Source organism: Copadichromis virginalis, linkage group LG3 (assembly GCF_057382275.1).
Source record: "Copadichromis virginalis isolate Kocher_CV1m ecotype Utaka linkage group LG3, C_Virginalis_male_GT1.1, whole genome shotgun sequence".
Lineage (NCBI taxonomy): Eukaryota > Metazoa > Chordata > Actinopteri > Cichliformes > Cichlidae > Copadichromis > Copadichromis virginalis.
This window is the reverse complement of record NC_140620.1, coordinates 52873034-52897714: the sequence shown is the minus strand read 5'-3', so window position 1 is coordinate 52897714 and position 24681 is coordinate 52873034. Positions and strand designations below refer to the sequence as shown.

The 24681-nt window shown below is 39.3% G+C and overlaps 1 pseudogene; it reads right to left on the bottom strand.

Moving 5' to 3' along the window:
• Window positions 1-2351: 2351 nt before the first annotated feature.
• LOC146715226 (UDP-glucuronosyltransferase 1-2 pseudogene) lies at window positions 2352-4162 on the bottom strand (annotated as a pseudogene).
• Window positions 4163-24681: the final 20519 nt, after the last annotated feature.

The window sequence follows — 24681 nt, the reverse complement described above, 5'->3', positions numbered from 1 at the left end:
CCTTCCCAACGCTGGATATATTAGTCATTCAGTGAGCATAAAATTGTGAAACAAACACAGCTGCTCATGTTTTTCGGCTCCTCTGCAAACATGTCTGTGTTGGGCAGGTGGTCACTTACAAATTACATTGTTATATTCAAAATCCTACTAATCAGGCCCCATCTTATCTTAATGACCTTGTAGTACCATATCACCCTATTAGAGCACTTCGCTCTCGCACTGCAGGCTTACTTGTTGTTCCAGAGTAAAAGTAGAATGGGAGGCAGAGCCTTCAGTTTTCAGGCCCCTCTTCTGTGGAACCAGCTTCCAGTTTGGATTCAGGAGACAGACACTATCTCTACTTTCAAGATTAGGCTTAAAACTTTCCCTTTTGATAAAGCATATAGTTGGGGCTGGATCAGGTGACCCTGAATCCTCCCTTAGTTATGCTGCAATAGGTGTAGGCTGCTGGGGGATTCCCATGATGGATTGAGTTTTTCCTTTTCAGTCACCTTTCTCACTCAACATGTGTTAATAGACCTCTCTGCATTGAATTGTACCTGTTATTATTCTCTGTCTCTCTTCCACAGCATGTATTTATCCTGTCTTCCTTCTCTCACCCCAACCAGTAGCAGCAGATGGCCGCCCCTCCCCGAGCCTGGTTCTGCAGGAGGCTTCTTCCTGTAAAAAGGGAGTGTTTCCTTCCCACTGTCGCCAAAGTTCTTGCTCATGGGAGGGTCATATGATTTTTCATTTTTTTTTATCTTTATGTATTATTGTAGGGTCTACCTTACAATATAAAATGCCTTGAGGCGACTGTTGTTGTGATTTGGTGCTGTATAAATAAAACTGAATTGAATTGAATTATGTACTCTGGACATAATGGTGTGTTTAGCCATTTTGCAAAGAATAAAAACTATTTCAAATGCCACTTTATATGATTTTGGTTTTTCTTTTTCCCTGAAGATTCTCCTCCACACAATAGAGACCCATAAAGTGTTAAAGAACAGTTTTATGCTGACACATGTTCATCTCCATCTACCGAACACGTTTTTTGGGTTTTTTTTTTTTTACTAATGTGTGAGTCTCTTCCTGACTTGGTCAGAGGTTATTTCCAAATTTAGCATCTCAAAAAAAAAAAAAAACTGAACAGACACTGACCACCTTTGTGCTGTTTGCAGCCCTGAAGTAAACAATCCCACAATTGCCACACTACAATCTAATACAAAATAAGTGCAGTATTTTGACTGTTCAGTAAATATCATAATTTGCTCATGTACATCAACATTTATAAGAAATAACCAAGGAGAAGAAAGAAGATCAGTCAGTTTCATAAATGATCAATTGTTATTAAATCTAAGGCCTTGAGAACCAATCACAGAGAGTTGGGGAATGGCTGCAATCAAAGCATTGTAAGATAGTGAAAGATATACCCTTAGGCCCCCGTCTTTATTCAAACCAGTGTTCCTCCCTGTCCAAGATGTGTACATTCTCATCATTGAAAGACTGGCCAGCGTCTTTTGAGGATCACAGAGATGGTCGACCCAAAGGAGATGAACAGACTCAACCTTTTGGGATTTCCTTACCTGGATGATTGAACATGCATCAAGACACAAGCAAACATCACATGAATACAAAAAAACCCGATACCATTGGTTTTACATGGTCTTTTATTGAAGGTTAACATCTTGTTTTTAGAGTACAGTTCTCTGTAAGTTCTGTTTCATGCATTGTAAACTCACAGTTTGTATGTCATAACCTGTGATCTTGCATTTCTCTGAGCTGTGACTCAAAGATAGAATATCAATTTCACACCAACTGCAGTTTATGCCAAATGTAACACGCTCACACCCATCCTCTAAACCTCAGCTTAAAACTTTGTCAAAAAGCTCAAAAAAGCTTCAAGGCTTGAAAAGAGTTCACCTCTTTTGCTTTCCTTGTAGTGATTGCTGGCTGGCCATATTAAACATGGCCAACCCATCAAATAACCAGGACAGCATGTGCAAGTAAGTCCAATGAGCCAAAAACTTTCTTCCTCCCATTTATTGTTTAAACTTACTGTTTATGGGGGGCAGCCAATCAGAATAAATTTGGCCTAAAGGGAGTGAAAGGGAGCTCTTTCAAACAGTTAAAGCACATTTGTAGCTAATTGTAATAAAGTTAGCAAAAAAAAGTAAAGAAATTTGTGTTTAGTCAATTATTTCATTGTCGTAACGATGCTTCCTGTCAATATATCGTATGTGTTGGAAAGGCTGTTTATTTTCCCTTAATGCATTTGTAGGTTTAGCAGCAGAGTTGAGCTTATGGAGTGCACCTTCTCTGACAATCAACCAAGAAGCATTATTACAACAAACAAATAATGGATCGAAAACAAATTTCCTGACCTTTGATATCATATCAAAAACCATGTTGTACTATATGGTGCCTATATGAAGTAAAAGTATTCCCCCTGAATGACAAATCTCTTTTGGGGTAACTTTTTCGAAATCTCTAGCAAATGCAGTTCTAATTGCAATGATTTACATCTTCTTGGGAGAAAAATTTTGGGAGAAATTATTGTAAAGACTAATCATGTGATACTGACTCTGTCAAGCTAAACGTTGCAAAGACTGCATCATGTTTGGCTCATTTACTCTGGTTTCATTTTTCTCTTTGACCTCCGGCAGCAGAGGAGCCTACAGACAAAGACCACAGCCCAGATGAAAATTCCAGTTATGGCTATGGTTAAAGCAGCCACATCCAGACAGAAGTAGGAATACCAAGGCAGATGAAAACCTGCTGACTGTAGGTGAGGTGCTCCTTTGTTCCTGATGACATATTCAATCCAAAAAATGGCAGTGTCCATTGGAGTCATTGGCTTGTCACGGTGTAGCTGGGACAGACGCTGCATGTTAGTGTGGAAAGAGGGATTCTCAAGAACATCCTTGAGAGCGCCCAGGAAGTCTTCTTTGGTCAGTTGTCAAACTGGTAAGTTGTCAAACTGGTCAAGGAGGAGTGGGAGGCCCACAACAGGAACACTGTGGTAGATGGCTTCATACATGCCATTGGTGCCTCCATGGGCCACAAAGGCACGAGTCTTGGGGTGTCCCAGGAGGTCGCTCTGAGGTAGCCACTCCAACAGCAGGGTGTTGTTTCCGAGAGATGAAGGTTTTTCACCCACAAAATGCCAAATCACCTTCTGAGGGAGCTCAGCAAAAGCAGCAGCGATGGCCTCTGTGACCTTCCGAGGTAGGGCTGATATAAATGTCCCCAGAGAAATGAAAACCACCCCGTGATCTCCGGAGCTTTGCATGAATGCTTCCAGCTCAGCAGGAAGGGGTTGGGCCTTTTTGCAGTGGAAGCCCCCTATATATACTACATTTGGTATTGTGGGCCGAGGGAACTCAAAGACAAAATCTGCCCTGAACAGCCAGATATCAGCTCTACGCTGTAAAGACAGCAAATCAGTACCTGGAGGGAAGTGTCGTTGGAGCAGGTCTGAGTAGGCAGGATTTATGATCAAGTGCTGTTCAATGACATTATAAAGATAATGCAGCATATTTTTGATTCTTTCCAGAAAGTCCATCTGATCATGGAGCTCACTAGCTGACACAGGGACATATGAGATAGGAGAGGGAGCTATGGTGAAATGACCTTCTCCAGTATTAATCCAGCGCACATTAAAAACTATAGGCAGCTCGAGGTAAGTTGCAAGAAGCATCCCTATTGTCATACCAGGGTCAGTTAACATTAAATCAAACTTGGTATCCTGTAGCTTCTGAATAAATACTGTGTCTTCTATTATTGTAGCAACTGATCTGGCCCAGATCTTGTGACCCTGATCTAACACGGACGTGATCAAGTACTGTTGGCAGAGCGTGCGTATAAATGTAGGATAAGTGCGACATTCCATAACATCTTGTAACATTTTGTTGTAGTAGTTAATGTCTGACTCATCCACAACCGTGCTTATATTAATAGAAGTATAAATGGAAGAGTTATTAGGGATGTACCAGCTCTTTGCAGAACGCAGAACTGTGATGTTGTGGCCCCTGGAGTGTAACTGTTCAAGGATAAGTTTCATGTTTATCCAGTGGCTACCATCGACAGGGACTACCAGAATGTTGCTGCTGCTACATGGAGGGGGGCTGAGAAGCAGGAAGCAGAGCAGTGTCAGAATCAGAGGGATGGAAAGACCGGACATTTCCTGGAAGAAATAATAGACAGAAACAAATAATCAGACTTGTAACCTCAGTGAACGCTAATACATTAAAAGTTTAATAGTTACTGAGTCACTGCCGAAATACTTACGTTTCAGACTGGTTTTTGTTTTAATCCCATAGTCAATAAGCAAATGTTCGGAAACTAACTCGGGCCGATTATCAACTCAGTTTACCTAGTAACACATAGTCAATAAAAACATTTGATGAACTCTGTGCTATATGCACCTCAGCATCCGTTGACCCCAGTCTGTGATTTTACATGGCCTGCCACCAGCCTCCCAGCTGCTGTTGTTCCTTATCACTTCCACTTTGTTACAATACTACTAACAGCTCACTGTGGAGTATTTAGTAGCAAGGAAATTTTGTTTCACGGTTTCCCAAAGGAATTCACTAAGCTCCTAGGATTCTTCCACAAATGCTTGTAGAAGCAGTCTGCATGTCTAGGTGCTTGGTTTAATACACCTGTGACCATGGAAGTCATCGGAACACCTGAATTTAATGATTCGTGCAAAGTGTGAACACTTTTCGCTATATAGTGTTTTGTTTGAATAGAAATTGTCTGCGAATTTAAGTCATTGAAATCCATTATTCTGGAAAGGCTTAAAAAGCCATTTATAAGGCTGTGGGACCTCAGTGAACCACAGTAAGAACCATTATTCACAAATGGAGGAAACCTGTAACAGTGGCGAACTTTCACAGGAGTGGCCGGGCTACCATAATGACTCCAAGAGTACATGCAAGAGGTCAGAAAACCCCCCAAAAAGACTTCTAAACAGCTCCAAGCCTCACTTGTCACAGTAAAGATTCTTAGGGCAAAGAATATACATATATGTTCAAAGGATGAGTGCTAAAAGTCCAATTGCTCATCATTGGTTTTATAACATTATGAAAATCAAATTTTGCCTGTTTGATTTAGGATCAAGATGCACTGAGCTTTAACATCTTTCAAGGTCCAATGATCTTTGCTACTAGCTTAGTATTAGAATGTGATCTGGTCTGTTGTTTGTTAGCAACAGCAGGTAGCTGTTTCTTTTTCTGTTTGCCACTTTAATATTTTACCAGTAGTTTGTCATTTTTGATGAGTCCAGGTTTCCTCAGTGCATAAACAACCCTGCAGGAGACCCAGATCGAACCTGTAGAATTCTTTACTTTGGCTTACTTGGCAACGTGGCAACCTCTACTGGGTTATCATGAGCCAGTACAGGTCTGGAGCAATCCTTTTTTACTTCAGACAGTCTTTTCATCCCTTCACTCAGATAAGATACTTTTAAATTTCTAACCTATTGTTCAGCTTTCTGACTTTCACATGGATGCAGAGACCAATAAATATAAGCAGACAGACACGTGTCAGTAACAGGCTCTGAAGCCACTCATCATGTTACAGATCAGAGTCCCTGGGTTTGGGACTGTTGGGATCTTTCCAGTAAGAATGAATGTAATTTTTTAATTTGAATTTTAAAAAGTTTAATAAAGTATATAGTACATCAGACTTTACTTTTCCAACAGTCATCACTATCTGCCCCTTCTATAATCTGTGGCTGGAATTCTTCACACATCCACCCTTCAATTAGCTATTTGTTTGGACAGAATATCTTGTGTGAATATGCTTTTTTTTAAAAAAAACCTGTCATTTTTAAGTGAAATGTTTTTGATTAAAATAAAGCTTACCCTAACATCCTAATGTGTGATGCAGCAGAACTATGTTCTGTTAATGGAGTAGCTTATCGGTGACAACTCCTCCAGAGTAGCAAGTGGAATTTGCCTTTTTTGCGGACGGCTTCTTTTGCCTTTCACTGCAGATAGTGTGTTTATGTTTTCATCTAGAGCAATTTTTGGGGCAGCTGCTGAGGAGAAGTTAATAGTATGTGCAACCTCTGGCTGTATCTTGGTCATATGGTCAACGTACTCACAATGTGGAGGCTTAATTCCGTTGTTTTCGTTCAAATTCTTTGGTTTTTGATCAAATTCTGTTCTTTTCTTTCAAATTCTGTTGTTTCATTCAAATTCCATTATTTGTTCTCAAATTCTGTTCGTTTCATTGAAATCCCGTTGTTTTCCTTCAAATGCTTTTGTTTTCATTCTAATTCTACTCTTTTTATTCAAATTCTATTGTTTGTTTTAGAATTCTGTTGCTTTCATTCAAACTCTGTGCTGTACATTCTAATTTCGTTGTTTTCATTCAAATTCCGTTGTTTTCATTGTAATTCTGTTGTTTTCATGCAAATTATTTTGTTTTTGATCAAATTCTGTTGTTTTCATTCAAATTCCGTCATTTTCATTTTAATTCTGCTGTTTTCATTCTAATTCTGTTGTTTGTTTTAAACTTCCATTGTTTTCATTCAAATTCTGTTGTTTTCATTCAAATTCTGTTCTGTTCATTCTAATTCTGTTGTTTTCATTCAAATTCTATTCATTTCATTCTAATTCCGTTCTTTTCATTGAAATTCCGTTGTTTTCATTCAAATGCTTTTGTTTTCATTCTAATTCTACTCTTTTTATTCAAATTCCATTGTTTGTTCTCAAATTCTGTTGTTTTCATTCAAATTCCGTCATTTTCATTTTAAGTTCCATTGTTTTGATTCAAATTCTGTTCTGTTCATTCTAATTTCATTGTTTTCATTCAAACTCTGTTCTGTACATTCTAATTCCGTTGTTTTCATTCAAATTCTATTCATTTAATTCTAGTTCCGTTCTTTTCATTGAAATTCCATTGTTTTCATTCAAATGCTTTGGTTTTTGATCAAATTCTGTTCTTTTCTTTCAAATTCTGTTGTTTCATTCAAATTCCATTATTTGTTCTCAAATTCTGTTCGTTTCATTGAAATTCCGTTGTTTTCATTCAAATGCTTTTGTTTTCATTCTAATTCTAGTCTTTTTATTCAAATTCTATTGTTTGTTTTAGAATTCTGTTGCTTTCATTCAAACTCTGTGCTGTACATTCTAATTCTGTTGTTTTCATGCAAATTATTTTGTTTTTGATCAAATTCTGTTGTTTTCATTCAAATCCCATTGTTTTCATTCAAATTCTGTTCTTTTCATTCTATTTCCATTGTTTTGATTCAAATTCCATTGTTTTCATTCAAATTCTGTTCTGTTCATTCAAATTCCATTGTTTGTTCTCAAATCCTGTTCGTTTCATTCAAATTCTGTCGTTTTCATGTTAATTCTGTCGTTTTCATTCTAATTCTGTTGTTTTCATTCAAATTCCGTTGTTTTCATTCAAATTCTGTTCTTTTCATTCTATTTACATTGTTTTGATTCAAATTCCATTGTTTGTTCTCAAATTCTGTTGTTTTCATTCAAATTCCGTCGTTTTCATGTAAATTCTGTTGTTTTCATTCTAATTCTGTTGTTTGTTTTAAACCTCCATTGTTTTCATTCAAGTTCCATTGTTTTCATTCAAATTCTGTTCTGTTCATTCTAATTTCGTTGTTTTCATTCAAACTCTGTTCTGTACATTCTAATTCCGTTGTTTTCATTCAAATTCTATTCATTCAATTCTAGTTCCGTTCTTTTCATTGAAATTCCATTGTTTTCATTCAAATGCTTTGGTTTTTAATCAAATTCTATTGTTTTCAATCTAATTCTATTGTTTTCATTCAAATTCCATTGTTTGTTCTCAAATTCTGTTCGTTTCATTAAAATTCTGTCGTTTTCATGTTAATTCTGTTTTTTTCATTCTAATTCTGTTGTTTTCATTCAAATTCCGTTGTTTTCATTACAATTCTGTTCTTTTCATTCTATTTCCATTGTTTTGATTCAAATTCCATTGTTTGTTCTCAAATTCTGTTGTTTTCATTCAAATTCTGTCATTTTCATGTTAATTCTGTTCTGTTCATTCTAATTCTGTTGTTTTCATTCAAATTCTATTCATTTCATTCTAATTCCTTTCTTTTCATTGAAATTCCGTTGTTTTCATTCAAATGCTTTTGTTTTCATTCGAATTCTACTCTTTTTTATTCAAATTCCATTGTTTGTTCTCAAATTCTGTTGTTTTCATTCAAATTCCGTCATTTTTATTTTAATTCTGTTGTTTTCATTCAAGTTCCATTGTTTTCATTCAAATTCTGTTCTGTTCATTCAAATTCCGTTGTTTTCATTCAAATTCTGTTCTGTTCATTCTAATTCCATTGTTTTCATTCAAATGCTTTGGTTTTTAATCAAATTCTATTGTTTTCAATCTAATTCTATTGTTTTCATTCAAATTCCATTGTTTGTTCTCAAATTCTGTTCGTTTCATTAAAATTCTGTCGTTTTCATGTTAATTCTGTTTTTTTCATTCTAATTCTGTTGTTTTCATTCAAATTCCGTTGTTTTCATTACAATTCTGTTCTTTTCATTCTATTTCCATTGTTTTGATTCAAATTCCATTGTTTGTTCTCAAATTCTGTTGTTTTCATTCAAATTCTGTCATTTTCATGTTAATTCTGTTCTGTTCATTCTAATTCTGTTGTTTTCATTCAAATTCTATTCATTTCATTCTAATTCCTTTCTTTTCATTGAAATTCCGTTGTTTTCATTCAAATGCTTTTGTTTTCATTCGAATTCTACTCTTTTTTATTCAAATTCCATTGTTTGTTCTCAAATTCTGTTGTTTTCATTCAAATTCCGTCATTTTTATTTTAATTCTGTTGTTTTCATTCAAGTTCCATTGTTTTCATTCAAATTCTGTTCTGTTCATTCAAATTCCGTTGTTTTCATTCAAATTCTGTTCTGTTCATTCTAATTCCATTGTTTTCATTCAAATTCTATTCATTTAATTCTAATTCCGTTGTTTTCATTCAAATTTTGTTCTGTTCATTCTAATTCCGTTGTTTTCATTCAAATCCTGTTCTTTTCATTCAAATTCCATTGTTTGTTTTAGAATTCTGTTGCTTTCATTCAAACTCTGTTCTGTACATTCTAATTCCGTTGTTTTCATTCAAATTCTATTCATTTAATTCTAGTTCCATTCTTTTCATTGAAATTCCGTTGTTTTCATTCAAATGCTTTCGTTTTTAATCAAATTCTATTGTTTTCATTCAAATTCCATTGTTTGTTCTCAAATTCTGTTCGTTTCATTAAAATTCTGTCGTTTTCATGTTAATTCTGTTTTTTTTTCATTCTAATTCTGTTGTTTTCATTCAAATTCTGTTGTTTTCATTCCAATTCTGTTCTTTTCATTCTATTTCCATTGTTTTGATTCAAATTCCATTGTTTGTTCTCACATTCTGTTGTTTTCATTCAAATTCCGTCATTTTCATGTTAATTCTGTTGTTGTCATTCTAATTCTGTTGTTTGTTTTAAACCTCCATTGTTTTCATTCAAATTCTGTTCTGTTCATTCTAATTCCGTTGTTTTCATTCAAATTCTATTCATTTCATTCTAATTCCTTTCTTTTCATTGAAATTCCGTTGTTTTCATTCAAATGCTTTTGTTTTCATTCTAATTCTACTCTTTTTAGTCAAATTCCATTGTTTGTTCTCAAATTCTGTTGTTTTCATTCAAATTCCGTCATTTTTATTTTAATTCTGTTGTTTTCATTCAAGTTCCATTCTTTTCATTCAAACTCTGTCCTGTTCATTCTAATTCCATTGTTTTCATTCAAATTCTATTCATTTCATTCTAATTCCGTTGTTTTCATTCAAATTCTGTTCTTTTCATTCAAATTCCATTGTTTGTTTTAGAATTCTGTTGCTTTCATTCAAACTCTGTGCTGTACATTCTAATTCTGTTGTTTTCATGCAAATTATTTTGTTTTTGATCAAATTCTGTTGTTTTCATTCAAATCCCATTGTTTTCATTCAAATTCTGTTCTTTTCATTCTATTTCCATTGTTTTGATTCAAATTCCATTGTTTTCATTCAAATTCCATTGTTTTGATTCAAATTCTGTTCTTTTCATTCAAATTCTGTTCTTTTCTTTCAAATTCCATTGTTTGTTCTCAAATTCTGTTCGTTTCATTGAAATTCCGTTGTTTTCATTCAAATGCTTTTGTTTTCATTCTAATTCTACTCTTTTTATTCAAATTCTATTGTTTGTTTTAGAATTCCGTTGTTTTCATTCAAACTCTGTTCTGTACATTCTCATTTCGTTGTTTTCATTCAAATTTCGTTCTTTCATTCTAATTCTACTCTTTTTATTCAAATTTCATTGTTTGTTCTCAAATTCTGTTGTTTTTATTCAAATTCTGTCGTTTTCATGTTAATTCCGTTGTTTTCATTCTAATTCTGTTATTTGTTTAAACCTCCATTGTTTTCATTCAAATTCTGTTGTTTTTATTCAAATTCCATTGTTTTTTATTCAAATTCTGTTCTGTTCATTCAAATTCCATTGTTTTCATTCAAATTCCCTGGTTAAGAAAGCCCGTCAGCATCTCTTCTTCCTCAGAAGACTTAGAGACTTCCATCTGCCACTGAAGGTGCTCAAGAACTTCTACTCCTGCACCATCGAGAGCGTCCTGACGTCAAACATCTGCACCTGGTTTGGGAACAGCACCAAGCAGGACAGACGAGATCTGCAAAGGGTGGTGCGCTCGGCAGAACGCATCATTCAATCAGAGCTCCCTGACCTGCTGTCCATCTACACCAAGCGGTGCAAGTCCAAAGCTAGGAAGATTATGATGGACCTCTCCCATCCCAACAATGGACTCTTCTCACTGTTGAGGTCTGGGAAGCGCTTCCGCTCCCTTAAGGCCAAAACAGAGAGAATGAGGAGGAGCTTCTTCCCCCAGGCTATTCGGGCCCTGAACCAGGTGTAGGACTGGACTCTCCCAAACACGTCACTATAAGACTGGACTCTCACACACGTCACCACACGCACCACCACACATTTCCTATAATCCTATAATTCCTATAATTTATAATCCTTATCTTTATAATCTCTTCTGCTATTTGCACATTCTTTACTGTAAATTCCTAAGTTAATTTGTAAATTTTTGTAGTAAATTGTAAATATTGTAAAACTTTTCTTCTGTCATTTAATGGTCGGGCATTGTACAGCTACAAGCATTTCACCCCCATGTCATACTGTGTATGGTTGTGTGTGTGTGACAAATAAAATTTGAATTTGAATTTGAAAATTCTGTTCTGTTCATTCAAATTCTACTCTTTTTATTCAATTTGCATTATTTGTTCTCAAATTCCGTTGTTTTCATTCAAATTCCATTGTTTGTTCTCAAATTCTGTTGTTTTCATTCAAATTCCATCATTTTCATTTTAAAGAAGGGTATCAAAAAAGCCAAACACCATTACAAAAAGAAGGTAGAAGAACACTTCTTCAACTCCAGCCCCCGACGCATGTGGCAAGGACTCCAGACCATTACAGACTACAGGATCACCAAACCCTCCCCCGCATCCTCTGATGTCTCCTTCCTCAACGAGCTCAACAACTTTTATGCTCGTTTTGAGCGAGGGAACCCCACAACCACAACCAAAGCAGACGTGACGCCAGACCACCAACCTCTGACTCTCTCCCCCACCGATGTAGGAGCGGTGCTGTGCAGGATCAATGTCCACAAGGCTGCAGGCCCTGATGGCATCCCCGGGCGTGTTCTCAGAGCGTGTTCTGGGGAGCTTGCAGGAGTGCTCACAGACATATTCAACCTGTCCTTGGCCCACGCTGTGGTACCGGCCTGCTTCAAATCCACCCCCATCATCCCGATACCCAAAAACTCCAACCCATCTAGCCTCAATGACTACCGCCCAGTAGCACTCACCCCCATCATCACTAAGTGCTTAGAGCAGCTGGTCCTAGCACACTTCAAATCCTGTCTCCCACCCACCCTGAACCCCCACCAATTCGCATACCGCCAGAACAGGAGCACAGAGGATGCAGTCTCCATCGCACTGCACTCTGTCCTCTCACACCTGGACAACAACAACACCTACGCCAGAATGCTGTTTATAGACTTCAGTTCAGCATTCAATACAATCCACCCCTCACAACTCATCAGGAAACTGACAGACCTGGGCATCAGTTCCCTCATCTGCAAATGGTTACTGGACTTCCTGACCAACTGCCCCCAACATGTCCGGCTGGATAAGCACTGCTCATCTACAATCACAATGAACACTGGTGTACTTCAAGGCTGTGTGATGAGCCCTTTCCTCTACTCCCTCTTCACCCACGACTGCAGACCAGCTGATGGTTCTAACACCATCATTAAGTTTGCAGATGACACCACGGTGATTGGCCTCATCACTGACAACGATGAGGCTGCCTACAGGGAGGAGGTGGATCGTCTGGCTGAGTGGTGCGACAGAAAGAACCTGCTGCTTAACACCGAGAAGACCAAGGAGCTCATCGTGGACTACAGGAGGAATGCTGACCCACATCCACCCATCTACATTAAGGGGACGGCCGTGGAGTGTGTGAGCAGCTTCAAGTTCCTGGGAGTCCACATCTCCGAGGACCTCACCTGGATGACCAACTGCTCCAAGCTGGTCAAAAAGGCTCACCAGCACCTCTTCTTGAGGACTCTGAGGAAGAACCACCTGTCCTCAGACATCCTGGTGAACTTCTATTGCTGCACCATCAAGAGCATCCTGACCAACTGTATAACAGTCTGGTATGGGAACTGCTCTGCCTCGGACCGGAAGGCGCTGCAGAGGGTCGTGAAAACTGCCCAGCGCATCACCGGAGCACCACTTCCTGCCATAAAGGACATCTGCAGGAAGCGGTGTCTGAAAAGGGCTGGGAAAATCATCAAAGACCCCAGTCACCCATCACATGGACTCTTCACCCTCCTGCCCTCTTGGAGGCGCTACAGGAGCCTCCGGACTAAGACCACCAGGTACCGGAACAGCTTCTTCCCCACAGCTGTCAGACTCCTGAACTCTGCCTCCTGACATCTGACCCACGTTAACACATGGACTGAACATACACACACCCACAATGGACAACTGTACCCTCAAACACACAATAATAACATGGACTGAACCACCACTCACAACCACTAGCACTTTACAGGGAGTGAAGAATTATTAGGCAAATGAGTATTTTGTCCACATCATCCTCTGCATGCATGTTGTCTTAATCCAAGCTGTATAGGCTCGAAAGCCTACTACCAATTAAGCATATTAGGTGATGTGCATCTCTGTAATGAGAAGGGGTGTGGTCTAATGACATCAACACCCTATATCAGGTGTGCATAATTATTAGGCAACGTCCTTTCCTTTGGCAAAATGGGTCAAAAGAAGGACTTGACAGGCTCAGAAAAGTCAAAAATAGTGAGATATCTTGCAGAGGGAGGCAGCAGTCTCAAAATTGCAAAGCTTCTGAAGCGTGATCATCGAACAATCAAGCGTTTCATTCAAAATAGTCAACAGGGTCGCAAGAAGCGTGTGGAAAAACCAAGGCGCAAAATAACTGCCCATGAACTGAGAAAAGTCAAGCGTGCAGCTGCCAAGATGCCACTTGCCACCAGTTTGGCCATATTTCAGAGCTGCAACATCACTGGAGTGCCCAAAAGCACAAGGTGTGCAATACTCAGAGACATGGCCAAAGTAAGAAAGGCTGAAAGACGACCACCACTGAACAAGACACACAAGCTGAAACGTCAAGACTGGGCCAAGAAATATCTCAAGACTGATTTTTCTAAGGTTTTATGGACTGATGAAATGAGAGTGAGTCTTGATGGGCCAGATGGATGGGCCCGTGGCTGGATTGGTAAAGGGCAGAGAGCTCCAGTCCGACTCAGACGCCAGCAAGGTGGAGGTGGAGTACTGGTTTGGGCTGGTATCATCAAAGATGAGCTTGTGGGGCCTTTTCGGGTTGAGGATGGAGTTAAGCTCAACTCCCAGTCCTACTGCCAGTTTCTGGAAGACACCTTCTTCAAGCAGTGGTACAGGAAGAAGTCTGCATCCTTCAAGAAAAACATGATTTTCATGCAGGACAATGCTCTATCACACGCGTCCAAGTACTCCACAGCGTGGCTGGCAAGAAAGGGTATAAAAGAAGAAAAACTAATGACATGGTCACCTTGTTCACCTGATCTGAACCCCATTGAGAACCTGTGGTCCATCATTAAATGTGAGATTTACAAGGAGGGAAAACAGTACACCTCTCTGAACAGTGTCTGGGAGGCTGTGGTTGCTGCTGCACGCAATGTTGATGGTGAACAGATCAAAACACTGACAGAATCCATGGATGGCAGGCTTTTGAGTGTCCTTGCAAAGAAAGGTGGCTATATTGGTCGCTGATTTGTTTTTGTTTTGTTTTTCAATGTCAGAAATGTATATTTGTGAATGTGGAAATGTTATATTGGTTTCACTGGTAAAAATAAATAATTGAAATGGGTATATATTTGTTTTTTGTTAAGTTGCCTAATAATTATGCACAGTAATAGTCACCTGCACACACAGATATCCCCCTAAAATAGCTAAAACTAAAAACAAACTAAAAACTACTTCCACAAACATTCAGCTTTGATATTAATGAGTTTTTTGGGTTCATTGAGAACATGGTTGTTGTTCAATAACAAAATTATTCCTCAAAAATACAACTTGCCTAATAATTCTGCACTCCCTGTATATAGCCTCTTAACTATACTACTGTATAGTTATGTGTAAATAATCATACGATATTTTTTAATTCTACAACTGTTTACAACTTGCATAGTTCCCATTTCTGTATAGCTGCATATCTCATATTTCTGTATAGTTCTTTATTTCATATTCTGTATAGTTTTTTTCATATTTATATCCTGTTCATAGCCTGTACATAGTTTGTACTCACTACAGCCTGTACATACTTATAGTTGTAGCATATTCATAACATACTTTATACCGTGTACATATTACATACCGTAATAGACCCATTTCTGTAATATACTCACATATCTATATTATTGCTAATATATATTGTAATATATCTATATCATGGCTAAAGCACTCCTGGATGGATGCAAACTGCATTTCGTTGCCCTGTACCTGTGACATGTGCAATGACAATAAAGTTGAATTCTATTCTATTCTATTCTATTCTAAAAACGAAAACAAATCTTGTGCCCAACCATTTGTGAATTAGATGTACGCCTCCAGGGATTTATAATTCCGAAAATGATTCGCCGTGTATGCGCTGACTCCACAGACAAGGTACGAAAAGGTATCAGGGTAGGACAATGGCGGTAGGTCTTTAGGGTTTCTACTCCACTGCCGTATTTCATACGGGTCCACATTACCGATGCATGCTATTTTTTCCAAGTACCGTCTCTTGGTGTCTGGGCGCAATCGGTCTCGAAACAGTCCTTTGACTTTTGAGCTGATTTTAAGCATGGTTCTGGCAGTTGTCCTTCCAACACAGTGTGTTTGTTTTGATTTGTGGCCTTCTAAGATGGTGCTGTGAACCCACAATGCACTGCAGCGTTACGTCAACTCCAAAGCCCTATGCCTGTAGCATTCTGCCTATTAGCTTAACACTACAACAACAACAAAAGGGCGCTCTGTCACTACCTGATCTGTACCGGAAACCCGATCAGTACCACGCATGTGCAAATCTTATGTCACGTCCTCTATTTGCTAATATTGTGACAGTTAATGTATTTGAGTGACACAGTTAGCGCCCAGTTAGTTCCTGTCACTACCCGATCCGTACCGGAAACCCGATCCCATGCGCGAACGGCGTCTACTTCCGGTCGGAGCGTTTTACGATAGTTACGGGTCAGAGTATCTGTTAAGATGTTAAGAATAATAAGTATCTCTTAAAATGTTTGCAATAATGAAGCATTTCAATATAATGTAGACAAAAACGAAAAATAAAAAGATAGTTACCGATCAGGACTCCCCGATCCTTACTGCACATGTGCAAAGTTGGACCGTACAAATCGAGTCTACCCGATCCGTACTGCGCATGTGCAGATTTTTTCTTCTTCTTCTGTTTGATTTAATGGCAGTTTACTCCCCGGTGTACGAGGATACCGCCACCTGCTGACCAAACGAATGAACCATATTGTAAACTGAAGCAGCGTCATTACAAATGTATGTTTAATTTGATTTAGTGATAGTGTGATGTAGCATAACTTAAGCAGCAAGGAAGGTGATAAGTAAATAGCATTAGCAGACAATTGAAGTTCTTTTTAAGCATACTTTATTGCTAGCATCTCCCTTTTACCATAAAACAATCAATCAGGCATGCAAAAATCCCACTGGCTTTATACAAGACTTTGCCCACATCTGACCTCGTTAGCCCCTACCATTGAACAAAATAGGTCAAACCAAATAATACAATTCTAAACAAAGAACAGGAATAAAGTCATGCATGAAACTGACAAACTCATTTACTCAACTAAATGGTTTGTAAAGTAAAACACTGCATACAATATAACTCAAAAGGCTACTTTAAAGAAAACAAACAATACTATACAAAATGAAAACCCTCCATTTGGTTACACCCAGTGATCCAATCATTGACCTCATGACCCTATATAAACAGGAAGTAGTGGGCGGCCCTTCCCATACACCCGTCTCACATACAGGACCTGAATGCACAACATGGACACCATGGTAAGTATAACCAAAGCAACATAAAGAAACATAATTTACTAGACATGTGCCTGTAAACAGAAGAAAATTCAGATGATCTGATGGTTAGTAGTGTTTGCTTTAAAACACATGCATGGATGTAAAGAATGTAACTACTAGTGATGGGCAGATGAAGCCCCATGAAGCACTGAAGCTTTTCATCCAATTGGTTCACCCCAACGCGAAGCTTCATGAAGCTTCATTTGCTCTAGCAGGACACCTACTGGACGTAAAAATAATAGCTGGCATGAATTTGAAGAGTGTGGCATTTTGCACACAGCCTGTAAATGTCAACAACAAAAGGAGTGTGTAAAACACCTATAGTGTAGTGATGGCAGTATACTGTGTATATTTATGCTGGCAGTATGGGAAATGATTATTTGCGGCAAAGTTCGAACCGCTTCATGAACCAGTCACGTGGTACAGCCGGGCAGCGAGGCTTCGGACGTCATCATTTTCAGCTCCTCCCATAAATGAAGCAAGCCTCGATACGCGCTTCGCGGAAACGCCCCCTCCATTACTCGACACACGCTCCGAAGCCTCGATACAGAACGTCCCATCACTAATTATGGCTGACTGTAAAATAACAGAACACAGAATAACAATATACGCAAGTGACAAATGGCAAATGAATTCTGTCCTAGCCACTTTGTCACAGATAGTCGAGTGTGTTTATGCTTGTCTGTGTGAAGAGGATTGTTGGAATAGTGATGATGATGTCCGCTATCACTGTCAGTTGTCAGTAAACACTTAATCTGGCTGATGAATCTTTACGTGACACATTACTAAGTCAGTATTATTAAGTCTGTAATTCGGCACCATTCTTCTTATTTAATGCTGTTCAATCGGGGGACGCTCTCTGCTGAGGAGAAAAGCATAAATTTGTTTGTAAATGGATTATCCACTGTCGAAAATGAGGCAGAGCTGTTGAGAAATGCTAGGAGCTAACTGGGTGCTAACCGTGTCATTCAAATACATTAACTGTCGTAATGTTGGCAAAGAGAGGAAATGACGTAAGATTTGCGCATGTGGGGTACCGATCGGGTTTCCGGTACATATATTTTTAAATATGTAACTTTCTACAGGACTGAATATAATATCTTTATGTAAAAGCCTGGAGCCTCTGGGGAGTATCCGAGTATTTATAACATTACACAAACCAAAGGTCTCCATCACAGTGTTCATGAAATGCTGGGTTTATCCATCTCCTGGGGCGGGCCTACGGAGGAGTGCAAAGATTTCCCTGTGAAGGAGCTGCTGGTGAAGATGATGAGTCCTGCTTGATCAATGCGATGAGCTTCAGTGTTCCTGGTGTTTCTTAAATGAAGCCTCTCTGAGTGGGTCAACAGAACTTCTGGTACAGGACAGCTGTGATGAAAGAAAGGCAAGAAGTTTCTCCAAACCTCTGGACCCAGGAAACCCAGCTTGGTCCTGATGGTCTCCCTCACCAGTTTCTCTTCAGGGTGAATGTAGCTGTTGATATAATGTGGACTCTATTATTAAACGAAAAGAACAAATTAGACTACACTACTGAAACGTTCTGCTGATGTTTTTAAAGTTTCCATGTTACCAGGCTGTAGAGATTTAAACAGTTTTAGATCCATTACACTCACAGTCTTAAATGTTAAAATCTCAAAGGACAGAATTACATTTTTAATATTAACAGTAACTCTGGGCCTCTGTGGAGTGTGCAGATGACCTCATCGCTGTCTAAAAATGGATAAAAATCAAACTAAGATGTGCTGAATCCTTCAATAATACAGACTATTAGAGTAACAGGTGTGTAGCATCGCTAACTAGCTAGCAACAAGCCTCCAACACAGTGCGTATGCTTGCGGCTAATCTAGCAAACGAATTAACAACAGAGTGATTTTAGATGTTTTAGAACTATAAGATGATAAGCTGTGTGTCTTTTTTTTTTTTTTTCTAATAACAGTGACATGGTTGTATTTACCTTAATTAAACGAGTCGTCAGTCGCGGTAAACCAGCAAAAAACTCGAGCCGCCAGGCTACGTAAAAAGTGTAGAGGGGCGTGTTTGCGGTCATATCCAGCGGGGGTGTGGGCGGGAGCGTTATAAAGTCGCTCCACCTCAAGTCACTACTGCGCAGACTCGGGCTCCAAATTTGCAAGATAGCAGCCTCCACAAGCGGGATATTTTGGCTTCATTTTTCATTTTTGCACAGTGGTAGGAGGCGGCGCCGAATTACAGACTTAGTAATGTGTCACGTGAAGATTCATCAGCCAGAATAAGTGTTTACTGACAATTGACAGTGATAGTGGACATCATTATCACTATTCCAACAATTCTCTCCACACAGACAAGCATAAACACACTTGACTATCACTAAATCAAATTAAACATGCATTTGTAATGATGCTACTTAAGTTTACAATATGGTTCATTTGCTCGGTCAGCAGGTGGCGGTATCTTCGTACACTGGGGAGTAAACTGCTATTAAATCAAACAGAAGAAGAAGAAAAAATCTGCACATGCACAGTACGGATCGGGTAGACCCGATTTGTACGGTCCGACTTTGCACATGCGCAGTAAGGATCGGGGAATCCTGATCCGTAACTATCTTTTTATTTTTCATTTTTGTCTACATTATATTGAAATGCTTCATTATTGCAAACATTTTAAGAGATACTTATTATTCTTAACATCTTAACAGATACTCTGACCCATAACTATCGTAAAAGGCTTTGACCGGAAGTAGACACCGTTCGCACATGTGTGGTACCGATCGGGTATCTGGTTCGGATCGGGTAGTGACACGCTCTCTCACCCAGGAAACACACAATCACAGAGAGAGCGTCACCCTGTAACCATGACAACCATAATGCGTCCGCCAGAACATAGCTGTCAAACAAAACCCAAACATTTAGTTAGTGCATTCTGGACTTACTGACCAATCAAAACACTGACAAAACACTTTATTCTTTAAGTCACACACACATTGTTCTGTTTTATACATGCAGTTTATGTGCAGCTGAAAGATGGGACGCAGGTATTGAAATACTGACCTTGAAATTTATCGACAACCTACCCTACTTCTTCAGTCTTAACTGCTAATCTATGTCAATATTGACATTTCAAGGTGTTCGAGGTATATAGGGCCTAAAAAATTGACCAAAAATAGATTCAGATTATATTATTGATGATGATAACAACAGTTTGATAGAAAAGCTGGCTGAGATTGTATATTTTGGTAGTATGGACACTGCTCAGGTGAAGCAAGAGCATAAACTCTGTGAGCCTGATTCTTTAAGGTCCCTCAAGCTCATCCCAAGCTGATTGATTAGACAGCCAATGTGACAGAGTTACGCACATTTACAATCACAAATGTCTGCAAGTACTCTGGATCATTTTCACAGGGAGAGGAACAGGACTGTTTGAATGAAGCTGTGAGGAACATTAAAGTAGAAGAGACCCATGTTTAAGGGACAGAATAATGTTTCTTTAATGTTTGCAAAGGCAGCAAAGTTGTAGAACACAAGAGTGTGACTGAGTGTGAGATGGGTGTTTCAAGGAACGAGGGAAGAAGGAAGCAGCAAGGTCACACACCGGAGGGAAAATAATAAAGTAGTTACAATAACAGCCTGATTCAGTGTTCAGCAGTCATATCAGTGAAACACAGCCTGCCCCACCTATCCTCTGTCTCTGTGGAGTTACATAAACCTGGGCCAAAGAGCAGGAGTCAGTTGGAGGTATAGGCGGCCCACAGACGTACAGACGTATGCAGCTTTGAAGAATTGAAAAGAACACAAATTCATTCAGCTGAGGAGAGAACTAGCTCCAAGCTCCGTTTCTGTGCAGGTCAGGCTTCAGCAGTTATCAGAATCAACCTCCGAAGTCCACAACAGAAAAAGCTTTGCATAAAGCAGCAGATAAATCCCATTACCAAGCATGTAAATTCTACTTACACCAAAGCATAGCATTAACCTGCAAGCACTGCTCCAATGTGATCACATGTGGTTCGTCATGTGTACGGCAGGAACAACTAACGAGGCACTGGGATTCGGTCTCTGGTTAGCTCAATCTGCGAAAACAAACCTATGCATTCTCCAAGCAATGCCTTTCCCACTGAAATTAATAAAGTTAACGTCAGGTGTGAAAAGCGTTTGAAACTTGCGGTTGTGAATACAGGTCCTTTCTAATAAGTTTGTGGAGACGAATGTTAGGAATTATATCAACCTGTATTTCCCGACCTTGGTTCATGTCATTTCTTGTCATCAAGCGGGCAGGTTCACCGTTTGTGGTGTTGGGATTTATGTGGCAGTATTATTGTAAATAACATAGTACACTGTGTGCTACAAGTGGTTTGTGCCTTGGGTTTGGTGAGTAATTTTTTTAACTGTAATTAGCGCGGATGCAGCTTGCTAACTAAGTTTTCCAGTGTTAGCTGATAAATTAGCATGCAAACACATGCTGTTTATCTCTGAGGCACGATCACTTTCCTTCATGTCTGTGAAGGTTCTCAGTCATCCAGGTCAAGTCTAAGTCTAAGGAGCTTGGATTTAAAAGCATCTGGACTTCTTTAAGTCGTTCATAAAGAAGTCAGGTGAACCACTCCAATACACAGACTTAACAATGTGGTGTATGCTGTACAGTGTAGCGGGGAATGCCCAGACCTCTACATTGGAGAGACCAAACAGCCACTTCACAAGCGCATGGCACAACATAGAAGAGCCACCTCCACGGGACAAGACTCAGCAGTCCATCTGCATCTAAAGGACAAAGGTCACTCTTTCGAGGATGCCAATGTTCACATTTTGGACAGAGAGGACAGATGGTTTGAAAGAGGAGTGAAAGAAGCCATTTATGTCCACTGTGAGCGACCATCTTTGAACAGAGGCGGTGGTTTACGACACCAACTGTCTGCCATCTATAATCCAGTTTTGAGTTCCCTCCCCAGACGCCTTAACGCCCACTCACATCCTGTGACCCACACCTGTTTTCACACTTTGGCTCATGTGATTAGGTAGAGGATCATCAGTGGGTCCTTTTGTCCCTCTTTGGGGGGTTACTCCCACGGGGTTTAAATCTGGGACTCTCTGCCATTTGACCTTAAAACAGAAAAAGCTTCTCAGATGAGAGGTGAAACGTCTTCAAGCAACTTAAAGAAGTCCAGACACTTTTCTTTGCAATCTCCTTAGACCACTTTCATTCATGTTAATCCATGTATTCCGTGTGCACGCCCGTCTTCTCACAAATGACCTCCTAACAGGTTTGGGCAGCACTACATATCTCATACCATGGAAAAGATAGGATGATATTCCTGGATTAGGAAAGCTGATAAAATTTTACTTTCACATCCAAAAGTAGAACCAAATATGCATCAGCTTGAGAATGCTGAGCAAGCCAGAACGGATTTTTGAGATGAGATATCCAGACAAAGACATCCAGTAATGTGTTTTGGATATTTCAATATCATAAAAACCCAGAAGCCTAAAATACTGGAAGGATTGAGCAGGATTAAAAGCAGGATGTGGCCTGTGGATATAGTCAGCTGTCACGTGTCCCTAAGTAGAGACACAAAATGTCTCAAGGGAGAAAAGGAGCAAGGCATCTGTCTGAATATACGTGGAATCATGCAGAGGGTGCGATGGGACGAACAACATCTGGCATCCGCAGCACGCTGCAGCACATCCAGCAGATGGAGACAGAAATGCTTTCATGGGTGGTTTTGCAGACAGAGAAGCAGCTGGAGGCTTAGTATACAGGCTCAGAGTGCTGGACTTGGGGTGAAACCCTCCGTGCATGGTCAGGAGCTTCCTGGTCCTGATGTCAGTGGCTTTTATCTCCTAGGTAATTAAGGTGCTATGGTTACTACATGGCTATGAAAAAATGTCTCCTCCACATAAAATAACACTAAAGTATTATTGTTTTGCTCATCTAAATTCCATTTCATTTGTTGCATGGTGAACTTAACACACTAGACTTTTGCAGTTATCCAAGCTTTGTTAAGATCATAAACTCAGGAATGCTAACACTTAAACTTGAAGTCATTTAGCTCAGCAAGACAAGTGAAGCATCAAAATCTTTGAAGTACTGTGTTTGAGCCACTGAGTTTGTGCATGTTTGTTCTTTTCATTTTTTTTCTTTAGACACTTTTACATTTTTTTTGTTTATTTATTTGTTTATTTGTTTATTTTCTCACTGATAAATAGGCATAAAAAGCAATCCTTGAATGCAAGGATTTCTCTTGCTAGAAGGTCTAATAAGAATCCAGGTGTCGGACCTGCATCTGCAACTGATGTCAAAGTAACATCACAGATTTTGATCCAACTTTCATTTTGGAATCGTTATTCAGTTATAACAAGACATTGAGCAGAGACCACAAGCTGAAGGGCATCCATATACTTTTAAAGAATGCAATAAATTCTAAGAATCAAGCAAATACAAAGCAAAGCAAAAATACATAAAAAACAACAATAACTGCAAATGTGTGCACATAAATAGCCATCATCAGTTTACCAGCATGCCTCCATAGGCTGTATAGGTGTATATAACAGAAACCCAGTGTCTGCTGAACCCCATGTTGATGATTTATGGCTGTCATGTGCTGATCTTTAATCCTTTTCTTAGAAGTGTCATGCTTGAAGCAGAATTAGAAATCCATCTAAATGGCCCTTGCTTTTTTCAAATAGCATGAATGATGGTAGTGACGTCTCTGTTAATGATTCATATTGGGACATGTTGACAAAAGTGATGGTATTCTTCCTCATTTGGCTCCCTCTTGCTATCTGGCACCATGTACAAGGCCCGCAGAAAGAAGTGGTACATGCAGTTATTGCATACCGTTCCCTGTGCAGACACGAGCTAGGGGCAAGGATCAAGGGAGTTAAATATACAGAAGAAACAAATGTTATCAAATAGTTCATGTTCAAAGCTATAACAGCTCTATAACACAGCTGATTGCTTGGCTGCGGTCATTAAACATAGTCCAAGTCAATCTAAACAAAAACGCCTGGAACAAAAGTAGAGTGCAGAGTGGAGTACGACCCTCTGAAACAACCACGAGCTTTCTCAGACGGAATCTGAGAAAGTAAAAACAGACTGAACACGTCGAAGCTGATCCCAAATCAGATAAACCGTGAAAGCAGCTGTGACTTTTGTGATGGTTTGCTAAGTATTGATGCAGTTACGGTGCCATTTATTTATTTAAAAAAAGCCTCAGTAATAATAAATGTCATATGAACTTGCGCCTCAATACTGTATCACTGGCATGTCAACACCCTGACAACTGTGGTCATCCATGGGATGAGTCCAGAAGGATCCAGGGCAGGTAAACGCAGATACTCCCAAACTTTTCCTGCTATCTTACAGGTAATGCATGAAAGGCATTACCTAAGGCACCAAAAAACAAAGCAGTCGGTACACATCAATGAGATTTTAGCTGTTAGATATGTGCAAATGCCTCCTTTTGATCTTTTACACCTTTTAAAAGTAAACACAGTTATTGTTTACCTCACTCAGTTGCACTCAGTTTATGTCCTGATCCTGTATTTATACTGAACCGTAAAACAGCTGCAGATGCCAGAGGCTCACAGGTTGGTTATAGAGGTCATGACAGAGGCCGGGGGATGTAATGACCATCTGGCCATATTTGGTGGATGCTTCACATGATGGCAAAGGTGCCCTCAAAACCTCAATGCTATGTGTTCACACATGGCAGTGGCAACGTGAGTAAATCAGAGAAATACACTAATTCATACCCTCCTCATCATCATAAATAGTTAGAACTTAACGTTAACATCTAACAAATCGCCCAGTAACCCATTTAGGGTAAAGGTTAGGTTGGAATGTTCCTCTTAAATGGAACTGGTGTACCTAAATAGAAACATGTGGTGTGAATGAGACACGGCGGGTCCAGGGATCATAGGTTTGAGCCATTTTATTCAATATTTGTCACACCACAACACACACCAGCCCCTGAGTCCCCGTGTTTTTAACCATGCGGGCGTGATTAAGGATGTTGACAAAACATTAGAAAA